Source organism: Balaenoptera ricei, chromosome 4 (genome assembly GCF_028023285.1).
Source record: "Balaenoptera ricei isolate mBalRic1 chromosome 4, mBalRic1.hap2, whole genome shotgun sequence".
Lineage (NCBI taxonomy): Eukaryota > Metazoa > Chordata > Mammalia > Artiodactyla > Balaenopteridae > Balaenoptera > Balaenoptera ricei.
In genome coordinates, this window is record NC_082642.1 from 30,775,625 (window position 1) to 30,800,038 (window position 24,414).

Here is a 24,414-nt window from a genome sequence, read left to right on the forward strand (position 1 = left end):
GGCACAAGATTTTCATTTCAACAATTTCTTCCCAAATCTGGACTTCACTGGTAACCTCTACCTCAACATTCAATTACATTTATTTTCAGTAAACTTCTGCACAAAAAGCTGAATTGTAAGTTAAATCACTGTCACATTTATAATATCCTTCATTTTACTGCCAAAATAATACACATTTACGATAGGAACTTTCAAAATATAGAAAATATAGCTAACTAAAATCATTCGTAATTATATTAGCTAAAAACACCACTGTTAACATTTCAGTTTATTATATGTATTCTTTCTGGGCATTTAAAATACATATAGTTTAATGTGATCCACCATGCTAAGTATACTGATTATATAAATTATCATGAGTATTTTCCTTCCCATAAAAAAGTCTATATTATCACTTCTAATGGATCCCTGGTATTCTATTATATAGCTATAACAATTGATGTAACCAATTCCTTATTAGCAAACAATTAGGATGCTTTCAGTTCGCCAACACTATAAACAGCCTCACAATGAATATCTTCCAGTAATATCTCTGTGCTGTATCCATGATTATTTCCTTAGGATAAAATCCTATAAGCATAATTGCTGGACCAAAATATTTATTTTAAAAAAATAAGATTTTAAGATAAGTTTTGCCAAATTGTGCTCTAGAAAGATTTGTATATAATAGAACAATTCATTTCCCCTGGACCCTCATCAACAGTGGGAATGAGTAATTCCTTAGGCTTTTTTTTTTTTTTTTTGGGACCTATATGATAGTCAAATTTTATATTGCATTTGCTTGATACCTAGGTGAGATCACTGAAGACTTCATATGTTTTCTCTGACATTTGTTATTGTCTTTTGTGGATGCAGTTTATTATTATGATTGCCTTCATTTGTAAGCATGCTTTAAATATTAAGGATATTAAACCTTTGTCATATGCTACATATATTTTTCTCAGGGTGTGTCTGTCTTCAAATTATATATAGTTGTTGTGGAGATAGTAACTTCTTCATTTTCATGTAGCCAAATATATCTGTATCTCCTTTATGGATTCTGCCTCTGGTATTATGCTTCCAAAGGCAAGATTATATAAATAACCACCTGTGTCTTCTCTTATAGTTTTGAAGGTTTTCCTCCTCAATTCTCATTTCTATGACTAGTTCTAATTTAAACATAGATTTTTTTTTTAGAAATTAAATTGTTTTTGAACTTCCAAGCTACACTAACTACTTATAATTTTTTTATGTCTATAAAGTACAAATGACCTTCCCAAATCAGAATCTTCCAAAAAATAGACTGGGTTCGCTACTTTTCATCCAAAATAATGTAAGTAACATAATCTTTTAAATTTTAAGAGCAGGGGGGACAGGAAGAGGAAATGTGTAATGCTAAATTGGAAAAGCAAGTCCAACCAAAATGGGTATGTAATTTTACAAGATATAGTCTCCACTTACGGAGGAAAATTCCAGAGAAGCCCATGAACACACAAATCCTTGACCAATCTTTTCCTATCACAAAATGCTCCTTTATCTTGTTTACTTAATTTCTAAAACTCTCATTTCATAAAATCACTCTTGAACACTTTCTCATTTTTATCAGAACCCTCCAACTCTCACCCACCCTCACTCTTGGATCAGATGTTAACATCCTTTGCCCCTCAGATTATGGTTAAAACAAAAGAAGCAGAGGGTTAGGCTAAATCAACACTTGGGAAAGCAGAACTTTTGTGGCCAACATAGTAAGAATTTCTAAAGCCATAAATCCTAAATCCATAAAGCTAAACCGTTGTCAGTTCTTGTTTCTTATGTGTACAAATCAATTAACATATATAGAGCACTAACTATACAGAAGGAACTCTGGGGAATATAATCTAGTAGAGCAGCGGTCCCCAACCTTCTTGGCACCAGGGACTGGTTTTGTGAAAGACAATTTTTCCACAGATCGGGGTGGTGGGGGGGGAGGCTAGGGGGGATGGTGTTGGGATGATTCAAGCACATTACATTTATTGTGCACTTTATTTCTGTTATTATTACATTGTAATATATAATGAAATAGTTCTACAACTCACCCTAATGCAGAATCAGTGGGAGCCCTGAGCTTGTCTTCACTTACCACTCACTGATAGAGTTTTTTTTTTTGGTTTTTTTTTTTACTGATAGGGTTTTGATACGAGTCTGCAAGCAATTGATTTACTATGGTCCCGGTGCAGTCAAACCTCTCTGCTAATGATCTGTATTTGCAGCCACTCCCCAGTGCTAGCATCACCGCCTCAGCTCTACCTCTGATCACCAGGCATTAGATTCTCATAAGGAATGCTCAACCTAGATCCCTTACATGTGCAGTTCACAGTAAGTTTCCCGCTCCTATGAGAATCTAATGCCGCCACTGACCTGACAGGAGGCGGAGCTCAGGTGGTAATGTGAGCGATGGGGAGCGGCTGTAAATACGGATGAAGCTGCGCTCACTTGCCCGCTGCTCACCTCCTGCTGTGCAGCCCAGTTGCTAACAGGCCACAGACTGCTGCTGGTCCGTGGCCTGGGGGTTGGGGGCCCCTGCAGTAGAGGAGAGCAAAATGTAGATAAGCAATTATATTATAAAATAGAATCTGACACGTTCTGCTGATCAAATGAATGAGCACATTAAAAAATAAAGTCCTCTACTATGGAGAAGTAAGGCTCACCAAACGCCAGCACCTAATGGGGTCAGGCAAAAAGCATTATTAATTACAGTTAACATCTAGTAAGTAGTGAACATATGACAAAAACTACTCTAAACACTTCACATATACTCAACATTTCATCCTCCCAACAACTCAGTGATGTATCTTCATCATCATTTTCATTTTACCAAAGAGAAAACTGAGGTACAGAGAGATGAAGCAATTTGCTTAACGTCGCACAACTAGTAAGTGTTGAAGCCAGACTGTGAACCCATCCTATCTGGCTCCAAAGCTCACCCTCTACTCAGTACTACACTTGGCTCCTGTTAAGTCAATGAGACAGACAGAGAGGCATAAAACAAGGGGGTCTAAGAGGACCGGGTCTGTGAATTATTGGAACATCCTTTTCTCTGCTTCAACATTTTCAAGAAAAACTGGAAATACAGAATTTTATGTGAAATCTCTTTACTTGTAAGTGTTGGCAAATAATAAAAAAAAAAAAAAAAGAAAGAAAGAAACTGTGTGGAACTGATTAAACACATGTCAAAACTGTATTTGGCCATGGACAACTATTTTAATGTAAAATTCATATTCTCTATACACTCTGTCATACTCTTTAAAAATACAAGGGTAAACATTTGAAAACGAGTATTGCAAGTTAACTGCCAGACTTCCTTAAAATTTCTTTAATATCCTATACTATGTTTTCATATCATTTCTCATTTTTGTAGTATATACTTCTGTTAGACTTCATATACCTAAAATATATAAATAAGGGGATTTTATGTATTTTAAACTCTATGAGAAATAGACAAGCAACAAGGAAACTGATATCAAAGTGTATTTCAAAAAGGAACATCAGAAGAAGAAAAAAAAACCCTCTCTATAGCTAAAATAAAATACAACATGACGATGGTCAAATATTTACTCAAGATGCTCAAAGAGACTTAAGATCTTTTAAACTCCTTAGAGAAAGTTAAGTTCAAGTCATTTACTGATTTTAGCTTTAATAATAATTCTTTAGAAACTGAGATGTCTGTGGTTAACACCCAATAAACAGAATACAAAATTTACCAAACACACCAGTCTACAACCATTCTACAGAATCAGGCATCTACTATATGCTAACTTATCATGCCTATAGGTTGAAACTGAGTCACTGAAATGCTTTTATTGTCAAATAAAGCAAACCTGCTGAATAGTAATAATGAGTTATTTTCAAGAAATACATTGAAGAAAAAGTTTGGACAATATCCTTAATTTTCTTTTAATTGTAGATTTAAATAATAATCTAGTTCAAAAGTAACTTATTAAAAGTAGGTGCTGTTTTGTTTTTTGTTGTTGTTTTAAATACAAAGGGCTATTTTTGCTTTTTAGAACATAAAAGAATATTTACCTTTGTTGGTTACTGCTACTGTGATTACCTTATAAAATCACAATACGTTGCTTTCAAATATGAAGTAATTTTTCCAATTTGTGTTCTGTGACTATGACAACAACCAAAAATAAAGCAGGATAGAAAAGGTTTTTAAATAAATGTATCTATATTTGTTTTAATCACTATTTTGAATAAATTTTGTATCTATGAATATCAGACTATAAGAAAATATTTAATAAAAATTCAAATATTTAAGGGAATTTTTTGTGGTCTGAAGATTTTAAGATAACCCCTATAAAAGTCAAAATGGCATAAACATTTTGAAACTCACAGTGGACCACTGCATCTTATGTTTGTATACTTGCTATGCCTTAATCTTCTCTACATAGAAGCTAGACATATATGTAGAAAAATATATATATATAACGACCAAAAATATGTATCTTAGTAAATGACTACTCAAATCCATAAATGATGGAGTTCAGTTTTCTTAAATAACGCCAAGTTGTCTCTAGAATTTCTCTGACTGACAAAAATGGTAAAGAATTTTAAAAAATAAAGGCAATCTTATTTTTTCTAATTCAGAAAGCACAGCAGTATACCTTCTAAGACCTGAGAAAGGAGATATCCCTTCTTTGCTACACTTACTATAAATAACAAAGTTCCTACTGCACATGAACTCAACATTCACAAAACTCAAAATTGGTTGTGCAACGTGGTTTTACTGCCATCCTGGTCACAGGAACTGACACATTAGGCTGAAAGTGCCATTTAAAATCCCAGACTAATCTTAGGACAGTTGTATTGGCTTCACATATCTGGTTCTTGCAGTATTAAATCTTAAGATAAAAGTGATCTGTCTGAAAGAAGGGAAGTCTTGTGAAAATAGTATTTAATGAAAGGGTAAGAGTTCAGCACTAAAGCTTGGAAGACAGTCTTAAAGTATGTTAATTAAATTTCAGAATAATCTATTTTCCAGGTAAACTGAAGCAACACAAGCAGTCTGTAAGTGAAAATTTCAAATTATTAGCATGATACAGACAAAAGGTTAGCTGAATAAAATTTCTCACTTTTAAAATGGCATCATATAAACAAAACCTCTAGAAAAATAGTTTATTCCCTCTGAATCTGAAGTTCTACGTATTTCAGCTTATATTCATTCTATCACTGTTTCTATTACATAGGCATAGAATTAGCATTCTGAATTGTGTCTTCTAAAGACATCCGTATTCAGAAAAGCTCATATAAGCATACTCCATTCATTTAAATTCTTGCCTGATGGTAAACTTAGAAGTCAAACACTGAAGTTACAGAGTAATGTTACTTTACATAAAGATATCTCCTGTAAGAAAAGCATATCAAAGAGCTTAAATGAACTATTTCCAGAGCACAATCATAAAAGGGGGAGAGGGCTTCCCTGGTGGCGCAGTGGTTGGGAGTCCGCCTGCCAATGCAGAGGACACGGGTTCGTGCCCCGGTCCGGGAGGATCCCACATGCCGCAGAGCAGCTACGCCCGTGAGCCACAACCACTGAGCCTGCGCGTCTGGAGCCTGTGCTCCGCAACAAGAGAGGCCGCGATAGTGAGAGGCCCACACACCGCGATGAAGAGTGGCCCCCACTCGCCGCAACTGGGGAAAGCCCTTGCACGGAAACGAAGACCCAACACAGCCAAAAATAAATAAATAAATAAATTTATTAAAAAAATAAATAAAAGGGGGAGAGCATATAGCATGAATGAGTATCTGTTACAGGTAGCATGCATTCACCATGATGGGTATGTAACCTAAAATATGACATATTGGCTACAAAAGCAAGAAACTGATAGAAGCTAGATTTTTTGTAATTAAGAGAGTAATGGACCATTACCTGTAGAATTGGCAAAAAACAAAAAAATAAAAGCTTTTATTTAGAAATACTGGTAGCTAGAGGTAAATCTGATGGTCAGGAATAATGATGTTTTAAAGTCTTAGTTATAAGGGAGAGAAGGAGGTAGAAAAGGAGGAAGGAAGAAAGAAAAAGAAATGAGAAAGAAAACAAAGACAAAGGATGAAGTTCCATTTTTAAATTCTGTCAATCTTGAATGCAAGAGTGCTACACTGGACTTTAAATAAGTTAATTAAGTATTAAAATCAATAATCTGAAAGTCTTAATATTTAATATTGGTCAGATTGTATATCAAAGTAGTTTTATTATTTATTTACTCCAAACCTTTCCAGAATACTTCATCTGACAACAGGGGGTCTGTTTCTCACAAGACAAATGCGTTTACACTGCCAAATAAATTATATATAAAAGCGTTTGTCTTAATACACGTCATTCAATATTAAAAATCACCCACTGGTAAAATCCTGAAACCCTAATTCATTTTTACCGACCACACAATTGTATTATTCAAGTGCTGTCTATTAAATACCTCAGTGTAGGTACAGGACTACAATGAGGGTCTACACACTGAGAGCAATGATCAAAAGAAAATTAACACAGATTTAATCCTTATAATTAACAGGCTATTAGAACAAGAATTTTAGGGTAAACAATCCACTATAAATATACCAGATTCACAAACGATACACACAATCAGAAGTATGTAGAATATACGAAAGGTTCACAGGTGGGCTTAAATATTTTATATTACAAAATAGGAATATGTTTGGCCTTTCAATATCCAAATGCTATAAAGTAATAGAACGTGGCACTTGTGACCATATAAACAAGAGGAAATTGAGCATTATAAAGAGTTAAAGTGGCCTGACAAAAAGCTCTCCAGCATGTATGCTCATATGGTTTCAGAGCTCTCTTGAATACATGCTCACAAAGCAAAGACTGGGAAAGCAGCTCAGCCTAGTAACCAAGCATTTTGTTTATTATAGCCTTCCATTGCTATTGCCGTATTTTATATGTATAGACACCACCTCTAGCCTTTACACTATTCGGTCAGCTTTTCATAAAATCAAGAGAACTACAACAATTAGGAGTTCAGGAAGAATGAGCAAAACAGAAAATGAAAAGAGAAAACAGTCACAGTAACTTGGTCAATTACATTAAACTGATGATGATACCAAGAACAAGGAAAAGAAATAAATGGCTACTCTTCGCATACGCAGCACATCAAATCAAGCATTTCGGTCAAAAAACAAACAAAAAACATCCCTTCAATGCAAGCTGGGGAGGCCTGACTTGTTTCCAGAAGCCTATGAGCAACTGTGAGGAGATCTGTCTAAAAGTCCACGGGGATCTTATATTTATCCCTTGGCTATTAGTAAGTGGTAGGGCTGCGAAACCGAAAGAAACTTTACTAAAAACAGTACTTTTAATTAAACAATAATAACAGCAAAAACAGCATTTATTAGGAAGCAGGCACTGTTTAGGCACTTTTACTTTTCAACCTTACAATTCCTCTGTGTGGCAGACACTCTTCATTATCCCCTTTTATGATTAGGCAACCACAGAGAAGTTAGAGAACTTAGAGTCACAGAGCTGTTAGTGGCAAAACCACCTCAGGATTTACAGGATAAAAAGTTTTCTTTATTGTTATGTTAAATATAATTCACAGGCAGACCTCAGACATACTGCGGGTTCGGTTCCAGACCACCGCAATAGAGCAAGTATCGCAATAGAGTCACTGGAATATTTTGGTTTCCCGGTGAATTGGAAAGTTATGTTTATGCTATACTGTACTCTATTATGTGTGCAATAGCATGTCTAAAAAATGTACATACCTTAATTAAAAATACTTTATTGCTAAAATATGTTAATGATCAGCTGACAACGCAGGGTTGCCACAAACCCTCAAATTTGTTAAAAAACACCATGATCTGCAAAACACAATAAAACGAGGTATGCTTGTAAGGCAAAGCATTCTAGTTTACTTTGCTCCCATACAAGCTTTGCAAAATCTAGGATTAAAAGTTCAACAGGCCCTTTATATTTACCGGGTATATGTGCCCTCCCAAATCACCATCTGAGAATAAATGCGTTATCTAGCGAGAAAAGAAAATAACAAGTAAGCCATGGATGCAGACATAGTTTATATACGCCTCAGCAAAATTGTAATTTATGAGGAAGCCACACGACCTTTGGAGTCACTATCAAACAGCCAAAATTGTGAACTACTTAAACCCCGCAATGCTATGATTCACGTTACGCCAATCACTGCCATTCCAGCAGCATCACTGAGGGGAGGCCAGCTGCTCAGAAGCACCACCTGATCCTCTCTAGCCAGAGGAGCCTACACAAAAACATCTACTTTCCTCCCTCCGCAGTTTCATTCACACCCCTTTCACTCCTGATGAGGCCTTTCCCATTCACTTTTCTAAATGCTAGACATAATCTGAACACCCATCTTTTCCTCTGTGGACCAATGCCAGAAGTCATTTCTCCCTGCTCCTCCAAAGCAGTACTTCCCTCATGTGATGGACCACAGGAGCCTGCAGGACAATATTAAGCCATAAATACTAGCAGTTAGAACATGAAGAACTACGTTTGTTCTAAATACCTTTTGGTCAACAGCATTAGTACAGATTTTTCCTACAGAGAGAAGGTATGTAATTGAAGACTTCAGTAGAAAGTAAAAATTTTTGATTCAAGTTTTTGCTTCCCCTCTGTAGTGTGACCACTCCTAACCCCCTAATTGTAGATTCATCTCTCACTGACACTCTGGCAATATCCTCCCCTAACTGGTCTCCCAGCTTACATTCTTCCTTGCTGCTGTCAACAGTGTTGATTGCCTTTCCGACAAAATTCAAATTTTGTTCGGTCCAAGTGCTCCTGGAGAGATACCCAGGGGGGTAGTTATAATTGGTCTAAGCCAATCATGATGGTCCCATTTCCTGTGTCAGATTGGCTGGGATGAGCCATTCGATGTGAATGGAAGTTGCCCAAGGGCTTCTAGAGGTTTTTCTCTCAATTACAAAGACATATACTCTTTTTTTTTTTTTTTAAACATCTTTATTGGAGTATAATTGCTTTACAATGGTGTGTTAGTTTCTGCTTTATAACAAAGTGAATCAGTTATACATACACATATGTTCCCATATCTCTTCCCTCTTGCATCTCCCTCCCTCCCACCCTCCCTATCCCACCCTCTAGGTGGTCACAAAGCACCAAGCTGATCTCCCTGTGCTATGCGGTTGCTTCCCACTAGCAGTGGATTAACCAACCTAGATTCACCCTACCTCTAGCCATCTTGCTATAGGTAATAACAGAATCCTTACTGTATAACCCAACTGAGATTTCCTGTTACTGCCAGATTTCACAGCCTAGCATACCCACCTCCTACAGTCCATTATCACACAACATCCAAGGCGATTTTTTTCCATTGTAAACTGTTTCCCAACATACTTAGCATAAAATCCAAACTCCTGTTAAGAGGCCCTGAATCCAGACCCACGCCTAACCCTCTGACCCCATTCTCCCCTCGGTCAGGATGCTCTGGCCACACAGGACTTCTTTCTGCTCCTTAAACAAAAATCCAGCTCAGTGCCACTTTAGGTCTTCGCACAACCCCATTTCCTCTGCTGGGACGCTCCGCCCCTTAATATCCTTCAGCTATCTGCTCACATTCAGGGCAGTGCAGAAAGCTTTTCCTGGAGCATATCTAATCCACTGGCAAATCTTGTTGGTCCTACCTTCCAAACAAAATCAAGCATTAGGCCGTTCTGTACCACAACCACCCTGACCCAGGTCACTGCCAACCCCGGCACGGACTATTTAATTTCCTCCAATACGGCTCCCTGTTTCCAACCTGGCTGGTCATCTACGGTCCATCGACCCACAGCAGCCTGTGTGATCCACCTAAGATTTTAACTCAGCTCGTGCCTCACCTCTGCTCAAAGCTTTCCACTGGCTTCCCATCTCACTCAGAAGAAAACAAAACATCTTCACCGGACTCCACAGGATCTTGCCCCCAGCACCGCTTTTTCTGAGCTTTTACCCTACAGCTCCCCCTGCCCCTGCCGCTCAGGCTCTCCAGGCCTAATGGCCTCTCCGCAGCTCCTCACATGTGCTAGGCAAGTTCTTGCCGCCGGGGGGGCCTTTGTATAATACTTTCCTCAGTTCCTAAACGCTTCCGTGAGGTATCCATCCTCAGAGATGGCTCTCCCACACTGCCTTTCAAAGTCCAGGTTCAACCGTCACCTCATTTGTTAGGTGACCCATGATCACAGGGCCACACTCGGCACACCCCCTCCCTTACTCTTCATTCCATTATCCAGCTTTACTTAGAACATGTATCACTACCTCACACAGTACACACTTACTCGTGTTTTGTTTAGTGTCCATCACCCCCTATTATAAATTCTATGAATGCAAAGGCTTTGCCTATTTTATGCACTTCTGTATCTCCCGTACCTGGAAGGTACCCTTATTTTTTTATTATGGCATTCCTGATGACAGTTTGGACGAATCCAATAAAGTACAATGAGAGAAGCCTAATTTGAGTCCCAGTTAGTTATTAATTTAAATCAGTTTTTCAAGAATTCCTAGGTACATGTTAGGGATGTATATTAGCACAAAATACATGAAAGAGATTAGAATTAAAGATATTTGAGAAGACAAATCCCATAGAATGGACTAGAAATTAGGAAGATCCTCTAATAAGAATTACTCTAAAGAATCAAGGACTGGTCCCTCTGGGTGAGAGGCAGCACAAGACCCTGGGCTCTCTCTTGGGAGAGCCTGCGGCAGCTGAACAAACACTCGGTGGTGCTGCTCAGAAACACAGCATGGGAGGAGACAGCCCAGGTTCCCTGTAGACCAGCAGGTTCTCAGACACCCCACACCCCCCCACACACACACAGACACACACACACTCTTCTGCCACCTGCACGCACCACACTCTACAGTGGCCAAACTGCTCCCTTTTAACAGTGCCCATTGGTTAGAAATGCTCTACGGAAGCCAAGGAAGACCAAAGACGGCAAGAAATCCGCACATTTTACCCAACCTGTGATCCGTGCTCTGTGAGTCAAGCCCAACCACTTACTGAAAAAATAACCCATGTCTTGTTCAGGGCTGGAACCAGAAGGTTAGCGGCTCAATATACTAGTACAGTGGGTGAGAACTGGCATAAGCCCTTGCATTCCAACTGTAAATGCTTAGATTTTGAGAAATTTCTGAGAAACTAGTAACATATTATTAACTGTTATGTCATATGCAAGCTTTACAAAGTTAGCCATCCCACAAATAAACAATAAAAGGACCACACACAGGCCAATGATGAGAATGTGTCATAAACCCATGACTGCGATTAATCAAATTAATGAAGTTCCTGACAAAAGTTAACCACTGGAATTTCTAAGTTTCCTTATATAAATTACCAAAACAAACAAAGAAAAAAGGAATAGTATTTCAATGATGAAAGTAGAGTTTGAAAGTATTTTAGAATAACATCTGGTTTATATTTGACATCAAGTAGATGATATCTTGTGGCTAATCTTTTAAGCCAATTTTATTAAAAATATACAAACACAAAGAAGGTATGCTATACAACTAACTCTATATCTCCTCTTGTTTTGAAAGATTTTTTCCTTTTATTTCGATTATCTCAATTATCTTTCTCTTCAGAAGAAATTAAATTCTAGCTAAAAGATATTTTTTCTATTTGTTAATTTCATGTAAGACCTATCTCATGACTAACATGAGAATTAAATAAGATCACGTGTGGGAACACATACCAAAAACTGTAGTGGAACCAAGGTTCTGCGTTGTAGTTTACTGACAATAATAATCAATATTAACATTTTTTATATAAGATAGCAGATGTATGATTAACTACATCTTTTTAAGGTTATATTGATACTTTTACTAAGTAAAAGTGGTGCAGACTGTAAGTAGAGAGCAAGAATTATCTGGAAGAGGGAGGCAGGGAAACATCCTGTGGGAGGGCTCAGGGGAGACACAGGACGTGCACGTTCCATTCAGAGTCCTGAGGAGTCAGGCTCAGCTTGGTTGATAATCAGGCTCAGTAAGGAAGTGGAGACTATATGTATAAGGCTTGACTTGCAGACCACACTAAGATCCTGAGCTGTTTCCTAAGGACAGTGGAAGCTACTGAATAACTTTAGGTAAAGAGGAGAGAACGCGGGCTGTGGCTTCTCCACATTTACTCTTTCTTCAGCTATACAAAACTGCATCCCTCAAAACTTCCATACATATGGCTCCTCTGTCTGGCATTACTTTCCTCGCCTTCTTTGCTTAACCAACTGCTACCTATCCTTAAGATTCAGCTCAAAAGTCACCTTCCCCCACCTTACTTCAGACACCCATTTACCTTGTGTACAACTCCACACTAAAGTGAACCATTCTTCAGTATAATGGTTGGTTTTCCACTAACCTCTACTCTTTCTAAGGATAGAGGATGTGTTTTATTCATCTATACTCCAAGGAACGAATATACAAGCACTTGCAAAAATCATTATTCAATGAATCAACAAAACCCAAGACACGATTTAGTATAATTCCCAGATATGAGGACTTATTGAATTATACTTGCTCCTATACATAAGCATACAAATTGGCCTCACAGTATGTCATAGGAACAAATACTGCCTTAAATTACACTGAGCTACAAGAGCTGAGCTATGCCGCATACTGTTTAATATGACCTAAAACACTTATTTAACAAATACATGTTGAATACCTACTAGGGGCCAAGTACCACAGCACTGTTCCTCAAAAGAAACGCAAATTCAATAAGCAGTGAGCTTAATTCTATATACTACTTGGTGAAAATTACCACTGTGATACTGTATGTTACAACAGCACTGAAATGTAATACTCACTTCCAACCATAACTTTGGACATTCTCACATCAGATAACAAACTAGATTACTCAGAATGTTTTCTTTTCCACAAAATCAAAAACCTTTTTGAAATGTCAGCCTTGAACATCATAAAATTATACAGAATGATGAGGAACCAAGCCTATAGTGCATATAAATATGAGAGCATATTAGACTGCATTTAATTACCAATTCAAACAACAACCTGATCTAACCTTTGACAAGTAAAATAAATGTTCTGAATAATTTAACTAAAGCAAACATTTGCTGTTAATGCTGCTAATTATAGTAAGAGCTGGAAAGAGAAGGGAAGAGAGATGACGAAGGGAAGAGAAGGGGAGATGGAATTTTTTTAATTAAGGTTGAGATCTGCAACTATTCTTTGAAACATGATTTTTTTCAATGAATTCAATTCGCATAAAAGGGCAAACTCAGTTGAGCAAAGTTGCTTTATGAATACTCAGATAAAGTAACATTTATAGCTGATTAGAGAGCCCACTCTTTCAGCCAGTAAAAATCACTAGATTATCATGGGGAGGGGAAAACTAGGTACAGATGAATTAGGGTATAACTGCCCCCCCTTTCATTCAAGGGGCTCAAAGTTTAGTGAGAAAAAGCTGAGGAAACAGGTTGCCAGCCTTAGCATTAATTAATCAATTGAAATAATAAAAATAAAAATACAGATGCCCAGTTTAATCTGAATTTTAGAAAAACAACAAAAGCAATATTTGGAACATGCTTAAACTAAATGTATTCATTACTTATCTGATTGTGCACCCTGTATTTTATCTGACAGCCCTACAAGTAGATAAATGAAGACAAGTATTTATGGGAAAATATGTGGTATATCCACTGTAGGAGCTCCAGGATTAAATGAGACCAAAACTGTCAAAAGGTGAGATCCCCAAAGAACTCACCCTCAGGCAGGAAAGAGTTGTTTTTCCAGAGCTGCTATCTGATTGCTAATGGGAAAGACCAAAATACACTGCACAAATGGACAGCTCCAGCCCACCGGAACTTGTTTTTCAATTGTCCTAAGAAAAGGAACTATAAAAAAAAATACAATAAACAAATGAACAAACAAATGTCTTAATGGAAATCATCAGCTATTAAATAGCAGAAAAATGAAACATCCTGACAAAACTCCAAGAGCCACCGAGGACCCTGCTGAGTGGAAAGAGAGTACAGGACTACTCTTATATTGAGATTATTATCTTTACCCCTGAGAGGAGGTGCATTTAGAAATAAAAAATCCAAAGAAAATTGGACTTTGTTAATTTGTTGAGACCACTCTTATTCAAATATATAATCTTCTCATTTGTGTATTATAAATGTTAACTATGATTGATACTGCACAAGAATCTAAGGTATGATAAGCTCTTAGTGTAGCCTTAAATTTAAAATAATTATTCAATAATGCGTAACGTGAAGACAAGTTATACTCCATATGAAAACTGCCAACTTAACTGATTAGTGACTTCAAAAGGGACTACCCTATTTGCTCATGTAGTCTAAGCTTCCACATGAGAACCAAGAAGCCTCAATATGAACATGAAAATGTTTCAATTATAGTAGAAGGTCATCATTATTAATAGAGGCAAGAAAAACTCCAAATCCCCAACTTGATGACATATAAATATATATAGATTTTATATAATTGATAACAGAAAATGGCAATCATTTAAAATATTAAAACTTACCATAAAATAATGAATATGACTTGAGGGTTTCTCTCAGAATCTTTGATATCCAGGTTGATTGTAATTATTTCATCTTTACCCAAAAGATATGTGTGCATGTAACTTCTGTATGTGTTCTAACACCAAAACCATTTAGATGTCCATGTAAAAACACTGATATATATGTGTAGCTTAAAAATGTAAACATTATAGGCTCTCAAAATAAGAATTAAAATATTTAGGTTTCACTTTTATGAGAGGGAAAGTTTCAAGCACTGACAAAATGGAAGATGGATAAAGAAGAAAGGGCTAATTATAAAGACAGAAGACAATACATACCACTCACATAATATCCTGATGTCACGAACACTACGGCTATACTAAAAAAAATTTCAAGACGTTAATGCATACTAAAAAACAAAATAATTCCATGAACTCCATATAGAGCCAATGAAGGCCCAAAAGGGTTTACCAAAGGGTACAACTAACAAAACTGTATAAATACACAGATAGTGATGTGGGTACACAGGGACAACAGGGGAACTACACAAATCCTATCCCAATCACCAGAGAATTTCACCGGCAAAAAGAGATACCTCTTCTTCCTGCGTATATGCTTTAGGCAGAAGACAGCAGCACGCTAGCTCCAATATTTCATTGAATACCACAAAAAAATGTTTAAAAATACATTAAATTAGATATGTATAATTCTTGCCATACTGATTTAAATGAAATCACTGTAGAATTTTTAAGACTTTGATAATTTGCTCCTAAACTTCGGTAAACAATTTAAAAGTAGATGACAAACTTCACGACATGCTTTCCTATTTGTAAAACAATGACACAGTCATTTGGAATTACAATGTGCTATTTATACACTGAACGAGATATATAGATATCTGAAGGCCCTGAAAACTGTGTCACGTCTGGAAATTTTGTCCTAGTTTCTAACGGGAATAAACAGGATCAAGCACTTTAAGTGTTATTATTACAAGTAATTTTTTCCTATAAAAATAGAGGCTTTCAAAACCAAATAATTTTCCCCCACAAGCCCAAATATACTTTTATGTGTACATTTTTACGAAGTCTTCCTTAGCAAAGAAATGTTTTCATGCTATAACTTTTAAAACTATAAATGTATATTTTAAATTTCCAGGATTTTAAATCCTACAAAATCAAGTAAAAGATTAAGATGGCCAATTACTCTTAATACAGTAGGAAGATTCTGCTGAAGTTGTGTAAAGCTCTAAGTTTTTAAGCAAATATTTGAGAAAGGTCACTACTTATTTAAATGTAGTAACAATATAAGTGGTCAAAGCAGTAAATTTACAGAGTTTAATTATAAAATACACGTGTATGGCCTATTCTCTTTCTCATATTCAGAAACGAATACTTTGCTTTCTAATATAATATGTGTTATTTATATATAGCATGTACATCCCTTGAAACACCAGCATTATTCCTTACAAAATTTTTCTAGTGATTTACTGACAGAGAGCCTTAGCACCAAAAAAGAAAAAAAAGTATGAAAACGTTACTACTAGAATTTAATATTGGACATGGTGAGTGAAATTCTTGATATATTTATTTAAACCATCTCATTTCAAAAATAATTTTATTAAGTACTCTATAGAATTTTGTGCAAAACAACAACTGTGAGCCCACATGGCAGGGCACATACATGTATCTATAGTTAAATAAGCAACCAAATATAAAAATGGATCATAAAACGATTTTATTAGAAGCATGTGAACACAAAACTAAATTTTGAGATATACTTTATTAACATTTAATGTAATCTTATTTTGAGGACAAACCTAGTAATTTTACTAGATTTTAAAACTTCTAAACTGAAATTTTAAAAGTGAAATTGCTGGATTAAATCCTTTGCCCATCGCTAACTCTAATAAAATACTGTCAAACTCCTATCCAAAGTCACTGTTCCAAATTACGTGTTGATGTGGGAGAGTCCCCAGTTCTTAGTATCATGAGCCATTTCACTTTTTGTCAGTCTGAATGTTATGAAATGGTATCTCACTGTGGTTTTAATGAGCATCTCCTTGACTACTTGATTGGAAATATTTTCATTTATTAGTCAGGGTTCTCTAGAGAAACAGAACCAATAGGAGACCAATATAGTACTTCATACTATATAAAATAGTATATATATATGTAAAATGGTATATATTTATATAAAGATATATATAGAGAGAGATATTTATTATAAAGAAATTGGCTCTCATGATTATGGAACCTAGAAAGTTCAATCATTAAAATAGGCAAGCAGGCTGGAGATTCAGGAAGAGCCAATGTTCTAGTCTCTCAGACAGGAGGAGACAATGTTCTGGTTTAAAGGCAGTAAGAGATGATGATATATATGAAGTCCAAGTCACTGCACTGTAGAATTCCTCTTGCTTGAGGGAAAGGTCAGCCTTTTGTGCTATTCAGGCCTTCAACTGATTAGATGAGGCCCACCCATGTTGCGGGGGCCAATCTTCTTCCTACCCATTTAAATATTAATTTCATCCAAAACATCCTCACTGCAATACCCACAATAATGTCTGAGCAAATACCTGGGCACCCCATGGCCCAGTCAAGGTGACAAATAAAATGAACCATTCACATCTGTTTACTGGCCATTTGAGTCTCCTTTTCTGAGTGCTGACAGTTCATAGCTTTTGCCCAATTCTCAACTGGGCTGTCTTTTGCTTAATGATTTATATAGAATTTTTTTAAAAATCATGGATATGTAATAATTCTAATACTGTACTGAAAAAAAAAGTATAATGCACATTATATTATTAGTCAGGTATACTTTAAATGGTTCCCATATGGTGAATTATATTGCAGGATGCATTCTGGAAAAAACTGATTTAAAGAAAACCACATTTTCCCTGTGCACGTATGGTACAATGAACAACAGATTATGCTCCTGAACAAGAAAGAAACAGAAATAATTACGATAATACTTTGTTCAATGTCTTTCTCTGTGCTAAGAAATGTTTGCAGAACTGATGATTATTAATATTTAAATGAATGCTTACCAAACTCCAGACACTATGCTTTATGTTATTATGCCATTCAATCTCCTCAGCAGTCTTATCAAAAAGGTGGCATTATTATCCCTATCTTGTACAGGTGGATATTGAGGCTCCCAGGTTAAGGACCTCAGCCCAAGGTCACACACCGAGTGGCTGGGACATGAATTCAGAATATTTTAGAAATTCATTAATAACAAACAAACAAAAAAATTCATTGCAAGACGTCCCTCCTGGCTTTGCACCATGTACAGTGGCACTGGGAAAGGAACCTAAGGGAATAAAGAAGGAAAAGAGACAACATCCTTGCTATCTTGACACTAACAATCTGTCAGGAGGTAGAATATGGAAAATATATAGACCTGGTAATAAAAGACAGAACGTCACAGCAAAGGAGATATATTAAAAGAGCTCTAACCCTAAAAGGTCAAGGGATAATTACAAGGGACTAAATAGACTTCATGGAGAAAGCGAACTTATCTAGGACAGGCTCTGAAGGAAGAGTAACATTTTGACTGGCACAGATGGGCGGAGAGAGCTGAGCAGAGGTCAACTCAAGAAAGATTGTTCCAAAGGCAGCAAAATGAACAGCAAAATAGTAAATGCCTAGGTTTGCAAAAGGGAAATCTGTGATGAGAAAAAGGCAGCTGCAAAACAGACACATAATATTATAGCACACAAAATGCAAATTATTAACAACAAAGCTTTATATTTGAATAGCACTTTGCACTTTACAAAAACTTTCACATATACCATGTGATCTCAGCAGGAGTGACACTGTCCTTGAGGGGATGAAAATTGGTTATTGGGGTGGGGTGGGGGGAAATGTTAGATATTACAATGGCTTATGGCCCTCCAACAGGCCACAGTACATAAACAGACACGCAGTGCATCTGTGTACATCTGTGGTACTAAGACGTCACTGTGAAAGGAAGATGATTATGGGGACATTTTTTTAAAGATTTTTTTAGGGAAGCAGTAATGAAAAAAAGGTTGATCATCCCAACCATCTAGTGGGTAAGAAGGGTACCAGTCCTCTTTTTAAAAAGTACATGAGAAAAATAAAACTCGAAGAGTTAAATGAATGAATAAAGGAGAGCATCAGGTAGCTCACAGCAAAATGAAATGTTACTGTGTATACGAATACTTTGGGGGGATGTGTGTGTGTGCGCAACATAAAATAATGTGCAACCCCACTCATAATTAAAGAAATGTCAACTAAAAAACTTGATGTAATTCTCATCAAATTTGCCAAATAATAAAAGGTGGATAATACCTAGTGTTGATAAGGATGTGGAGAAATATGTATTTTGATTTTGATTAACTTGATTATAGAAGCTCAAATTTTTGAAAAGCAACCTGGCAACAATTATCAAAATTACAAATGCATATACCCTTTGGTTCAGCAGTTCTACTGTGAGGAATTCATCCTACTGACATACCCTCTAGCCAAATCCATGCAGAAAGAGGTTGACTGTAACAGCCAAAAACTATAAACAACCTAAATACCCATCAATAAGGAACTGGTTTTATATATTTTGGTAATCCGGAAATCGAATAACACAGAGGCATTAAAACTGTAAATTCACTGATGTAGAAAATATACAAAGGATACTGAAATCAGCAAGTAGCAGAATATATATAGCATGACTCCCATTATTTTGTAAAAATATATAAATATAAGCTTGCTATGCATGAGGAAAGATGCTTCAGTTTAGAGCCCTGTGTATGCTTTAAAAAAACTAAACCATGAGGATGTATCCTATAAGAAATATTTGCTTTTAAAAACATTAAAATGACTTGTTCAAGTTCATACGATTAGGAAGCAGAGCTATTAATAAAATTCTATTCTTTCGACTCATACTCCACTTTATATTTCGTATTATATTACTTGATAAAGCTTACTACTGTTCAGAAAAATCCATTTGGTTAACTAAATATGGTAACTGTGGTTGCAAAATGCCTACTGAAATATAAATATACCTAACAGGTTCTCAATACCTTTCATGACCTACCCACATCTATCCTTCTAATCTTCTTCTCATCTTTTCATTCTCTAAAGATATCCAGTGTTTTCCTACCTCTCTCTATTTATTTGGGCAACTAGCCTTGGTCAAGGAAACCTATCCCAACCCATTCCTCTCTCTGAACCTTCCTTTTTTTTAAAAAAAAAAAACTCTTCTATCCTCATGGCTTAACAAAGAATAGATAGTAAATATTGTCAAATTAATGAATAAATATCCATCAGACCCGATCCCACTAATCACTTCTCGAAGTTCATCTCACATATTCCATTCTCTCTGAAATGTTTCCTAACTCCTTTTCATTCAATTTTAAACTGATAAATTGAATAAATTCAGAAATTGGATCATGTAAAAGTCAGTCCCCTATTTCTACTTCAAATGAGAAAAAAGTAAGTGAAACAGAAGGTTTCTTTCTTCTAAGAGAACGAAAGGGGAAGAAGAGCCCAGAGAAGAGGCCCCAGACGGCACCAGCACCACGCTTTACCATTCCTGCAAAAGGAAGCCTCCAGTCTAACACTGTTGACACCAGGGACAGAGTCAGTTTCTAGGCTCAAACTGAGAAAATGTCTTTACTAACTACCTGACCTTAGGCAAGTTGGTTAAACGCCCTGTGCCTCAGTACCCTCAATGTAAAAGTGGGAAGTACACATTTCACAGGTTTTGTGAGGATTAAATAAATATCCCTGAAGGATTTACAACACCTGAAACATTCATAGTAAGCACTCAATAACTGTTAGCTATTATTGTTATTACCATCACTGTCACCGGTCTGGTGGATATATTTACTCAGCTAGGTGATCAGAACAAGATCAAAAACAAGATGGTGGGTTTCCCTGGTGGTGCAGTGGTTAAGAATCCGCCTCCCAATGCAGGGGACATGGGTTCAAGCCCTGGTCCGGGAAGATCCCACATGCCACGGAGCAACTAAGCCCGTGTGCCACAACTACTGAGCCTGCACGCTAGAGCCCGCGAGCCACAACTACTGAGCCTGCACTCTAGAGCCCGCGAGCCACAACTACTGAGCCTGCATGCCTAGAGCCCGTGCTCCGCAACAAGAGAAGCCACCGCAGTGAGAAGCCCATGCACCGCAACGAAGAGTAGCCCCTGCTCGTGGCAACTAGAGAAAGCCCGTGCGCAGCAACGAAGACCTAACGCAGCCAAAAATAAATAAATAAATTTAAAAAAACAAACAAACAAACAAAAAAACAAGATGGTACTTACAGTTCAAAAACACAGATCCTTTGAGGGTCCCATTAGATTTGTTCACTACCTTACACATTAAAATTAGATTTCATGTCATGTTTTCTCAATATGTCTCTTAAGGAAGGAAAGAAGGTAGTAAGCAGAAACTGGAGAAAGCAGGGGTGGCACAGGTGTAACATACATTCAACTGAATAAATACCTGTTGAATCCTCCCGCGTGCCAGACGCTAGGCTAGAAGATAATCATTTTGTGGTAAACAAGACAGTCAAAGTCTCGAAGAATTAATATTCTAGGTGAAGGCACATACTAAGTCAAGGATAAAATATAGTTCGCATGTCAAGTAGTGTCATATGTTATGAAGAAAATGTAAAGAGGATGAGGACACAGAATGACAGGGCAGGACTGAGAGCTTATTTGACAGCTGGGAGCTTATATAAGAAACTGTAGTCTTGGAAGGCCACAACCCAGAAAGTATATAATTCAACAGGAACAAGTGTACAAATACACACTTTATCTTTAGAATCAAAATACCAACCACAGGGGGTGGAAAGGGTCGATGGTTACAACTAAGCTCATCAGCAACAGCAAAGTAACTAGAGCTCATTTCTCTCTCTGGAGGAAGTGATCATAATTTAGATTAAAGGAACGCGAAAGGAAGTACAATATTTTAAAAGCAATAAGCATGGGAATTAACCCTTCCCCTCATAGCCTCTTCATTCTCTAGTTCCCCAAGGCACTCTTGCATATTTCAGTATTAGGCATAAAATATTATCCATCAGCCAAGCCTTTTACCTAGAATACTTGTATTTGCTTGGAAACTAAGTGGACAAAAATCTCCTCCAATTATTTATCTAAGTTCAAACACATTCTCAATTTTTTTCATGAGGAAAACTCATTTTTTACATTCCAATAATACATAAATCTGTTTTTTCCTTACAATTCAAAGATAAAATATTTAAGACAGAGCACTAGCTTATTTGACCTATTAATGCCAATATATAAAGAAAGCAAAAATATTGAAGCCTGAAACCAAATTTAAAAGTATAAATATCATTAAGTAAATCCAAGACCTTGAGTTGTTTTTGAGTAAAGGACAACTGTCGAAGGTCAGGAGCTCCCAGCCCAGTGTCTGGCATATCAAGTCCTAATAAGAGAGAACTAAGGGGGAGGATGAACCCATGAATGACCTGGGAAAAGAAAATTCTGGCGCCAACTCACCCAATCTCCGCTTCATGGGGCACAAAGGCAAAGCAAAATCTAAGTCTCTTCTTTCATTGATTAAAAATATTGCCCTTCCTAAAACCAATTTTAGTCAGAAACTGCTAATGGTAAGTATGCATTGGATAAATTTATTAATAGAGTCAGTATAAAAGAGAGTTTGTGAATTGTCTGATACGCCATTAGGCCCTTAATGGTTATCAGCCCTCTCAGCTGTGGAGGTAAATGACAAAAGAAAGTTTAGTCAGCTCTAGAAATTCTTCCGGATTTTGGTTTCATGTAGTATTATGCTTATGTTATTGTACGTTTTTTTCCAGAACAATTTATAAAGCAGATAAATCTGTAAATCTAGGAACTCAGTGTATGTCTGTTTCTCTCCTTCTCTGCTCCCCCCACCCCCATACAGACAGACAGACAGACACACACACACACACACACACACACCCTCTTCATTTTACTGCATAGTGAAGTACCTTCATGAAATGGAACTTCTAAAATATACTATCTTCTACCTATATAACCAAGATCAACATTGTATTTCCTTAAACCCGTGGTGAAGTTTTCTACAGCAATGGCGAGGAGAAGTAGGTAAGAGTTAGTATACAGACTCTCTTCCCTAAAGAAATAGAGCAAAAAGTAAAAGATGGAAATGAGGGCTGCCCATTCTAGAATTAGTACAACTGCACAGAATTAAATAACTTACTTTAGAAGTTTTCCAGCTTTCAGGATACTAAAGCATTATTTCTAACACATTAGGTGAAGAAATTTAATGACTGATGCAAAAATCTTAAACTACTCAAAAATGTCCATATTCTCTTCATTAATGGAAAACCAGTCTGATGCATAAAAGACACCTCTTAGGACAGAAGCATGTCTCCTATCTAAACGGTATTAAATGTACATGGATATAGGTCAAAGGATAAGGAAAATTTAACTAGAACAGAAAATCTGATTCAGATCCAAATTAACATCTTCCCCTTACCTCTTCCTTCTGGCAGAACTTGCAAAACCTGTAGCAACAAACTATCACTTCATTATCTTCCCACAAGACACTGGTTTTCTCTAACACTTCGCAATGCTTCTAAGATAGCATATCTGACATAACACCTCCACTTCTGTCCCACACTTAACAAGATAAAGAAAAGGAAGAAAGAGAGTAGACAACGTTGGTGTTAAAAGTGCGAGAACACAACCCTTCGTGAACATTCAAATTAACTATAGAGCTCAAACCATTTTCACTATTTTCCCATATAGGCATCTGACATGTTCTGAGTTTTCCGTTTAAAGTACTTAATACACTGTAGGCTCATTCATTCTGTGTTAACTGATGGCAATCATTAACTAATGGTAGGAGAACCAGTACCATTTAAACTAAAATATTACTAAAATAAAGCACAGTAATTAAAAATCCCATGGTGGTTGTTTTAATGATTTTTGTTTAATCAAAGTTGAGTAATCAAACACAGTCTTTGAAAAAGGCTATTTTTATTTTTTTACCTAAATAGGATCCCTCAAAGAGGGAGTAAATGGTAAGTCTTCAATTCAACTACCCAGTATCAAACTGTGTAACACATAGTGTTTAAGCTTTCTTCAGTGATAGTATTAAAATGAAGATGCAACTGATTAGTTCTGCCTGCTTTGTAATAATACCCAGAATCATGTGTAGTGATCTACATGCAAAAACATGCAAGATTTTCAGGGTTGAGCCACGAATTAAACCTAGAGATCAGGAAGTGCACGTATTTCTCTCCAACCAAACCCACTCACAAGGCTGTTTCCCAACAGGTTTATTTCAGTGCTTCTCAGTGTCTGTATACCTGTGGACAAGCGTTCAGAGGGCAGGAATCGGCCCATACACTGTGCTTTCAAGGCCCCGAGCATAGCTACATTTGCACATGACGCTTACTAAATCCTAGTTGAAAGGCATTTGACAATACAATTGCTGAAAAATTCAATGTTCACCCTGCATGTGAAATCTTGTGCCTTGTACCTTATGATTTCAGCAGTGCCATGTGTGCTGTGATAGTTAAGGGCCTGTCAGTGTTTCCATTATAAACTCTGGTTTTCAGAGGTTTGTATCTTGGCCTATAAAAATAGATTCCGGTCTGTAACTTGGCATAGAAAGTACTGGTATCAGCCCAAGAGAACATTTTTTGTTCCAACGATTAAAATAAAAATCTGTTTAGTAGTTTTAAGTTAAGAGAGTGTTAAAAAAAAAAGGGGGGGGGGGAGTATAGAATGTTTTTAAAAACACACAAAAAACCCAATGCTCTGTGCCTCACTCACTGCTTCATTTTAGATTTTGAAATGATTAACACAATATAAACCAATGATACTGCGTAAATGAAAAGCCTAAAAAGGGTTTTAATTAAAAACATTATGGTCTGGGACTTCCCTGGTGGCGCAGTGGTTAAGAATTTGCCCGCCAATGCAGAGGTCACAGGTTTG

General features: G+C 36.6%; 1 protein-coding gene across 6 annotated transcripts in view; it reads right to left on the minus strand.

The window, feature by feature from the left end:
* The window catches only part of TBC1D5 (TBC1 domain family member 5), a 537,570-nt gene that overhangs the window by 333,564 nt on the left and 179,592 nt on the right, over nt 1-24,414 (minus strand). Inside the window, exon 3 of one of the 6 annotated variants that reach the window (XM_059920390.1) lies at nt 2,377-2,538. The exons of 4 other annotated variants lie outside the window; for them this stretch is intronic. The gene's annotated coding sequence lies outside the window, so the exon portion shown is untranslated. Of the gene's footprint in view, nt 1-2,376; nt 2,539-13,721; nt 13,852-24,414 lie in introns of all 6 variants that reach the window. One more of the 6 variants, XM_059920389.1, reaches the window with a different exon arrangement.